General features: G+C 47.4%; 1 protein-coding gene across 1 annotated transcript in view; it reads left to right on the forward strand.

Moving 5' to 3' along the window:
• Positions 1–572: 572 nt before the first annotated feature.
• LOC114072093 (tetraspanin-36-like) overlaps positions 573–1,211 on the forward strand; it is an 8,186-nt gene continuing 7,547 nt past the window's right edge. Inside the window, exon 1 of the mRNA XM_027910014.1 lies at positions 573–584. The gene's annotated coding sequence lies outside the window, so the exon portion shown is untranslated. The remainder of the gene's footprint in view (positions 585–1,211) is intronic.

Consider the following 1,211-nt stretch of genomic DNA (forward strand, 5'->3'; position numbering starts at 1 on the left):
GTGAGGAGACCGTGGCTTGAAGGTTTTAACTTGTGGGTAAGGACTGGCACAGAATCAGCAGGAGTTCTCTCCTGGGGCTGTTGGTGCTGTGGGAAATTGAGGGCAGCTTGGGAGGGGCTTGGAGCTGTGGGGCTTTTTTTGCTCCAGTCCAAAACCAGCTTGCCAAGTGCAGTAACTGAGCCCAGCGTTGCCGATACTGAGTTCCAGATATGGGAGGCGTGGGAGCAGCACAGCAGAGGGAAACACCAGGCAAAGTAACGATGGGAATATCCCATTCTGTCTCCTGTGGCACATAAAAACTGCTGAAAAGGTGATAGCATCCCAGTGAACATAGGTGTTGGATGGGAAAGGCAAAACATCAGCATCAGCTGTTGCAGTGGATGAGGCATCATCATGAGGCTACGCAGAGACGCTGCTGAAAAAAAAGCAGTTTTCAAGCCTTGAAATTATCTCAAACACCCCCGTGAGCTGACTGTGTAGTGGAGAATCAGAAAGGAGGCGTTTGGAAAGGGGTTTTGTGGATATTCGTGGTTCTCCCAGCATGTGTCTGTAGTAGTTTGCGGCAGAAGACAGCTGCTGATGCTGTTTCAGGGGAAACGGTAGTCTTTATCTTATCTGGGTTTGCCTGTAAAAAGTTAATGACACGTGACAAAGTCAAACCAGCCCAAGTCTTGTGCTGGGGCTGATAATAGTGCTGGGCCTGGGAAAGTCCCGTTTGATGCGGGGGGGAAAAGTCTCATGGCCTCAATTTTTTACTGTGTAGAGGCTGCACCTTGCTGGACACACAGGGTGAATTTGGAATTCAGGCCGTCCTCAACTTCTTCTCCTTTTAACAGCACAGCTTTTGTTACTCTGCATTTTTAACTGACCAGTCTTTTAAAAAGGAAGTCTTATACTGGTCCACAGTAGCAGGCCAAGTCACAGAATCAACACTCTGAAATTGGAAGATAGTGGGAGAAACCTCTCAAAAAACCCCACAAAACCTCCAAGCAACAGACACTGCCTTTTCATTTCACAGTCAGTAGTTTGGCCCCTTTGCTGTATTTTGTCTGGGTTTGGCAGGGGACAAAAAGGCCTGTGCTGATAGGCCTGCAAACGAGCACAAACCTCTGTTCTCAAGCATCACATACGGTTGGCTTATTAAAACAACTAAGGGAAAGTGGAAAAGTATCTGTTCTGCCTGACTGAGAGATGCAAATTTCATGTATATA

The sequence above is a fragment of the Empidonax traillii genome, unplaced genomic scaffold, assembly GCF_003031625.1.
Source record: "Empidonax traillii isolate 1590-97213 ecotype Southwest subspecies unplaced genomic scaffold, ASM303162v1 scaffold2628:size20430, whole genome shotgun sequence".
In the NCBI taxonomy this organism is placed as follows: Eukaryota; Metazoa; Chordata; class Aves; order Passeriformes; family Tyrannidae; genus Empidonax; species Empidonax traillii.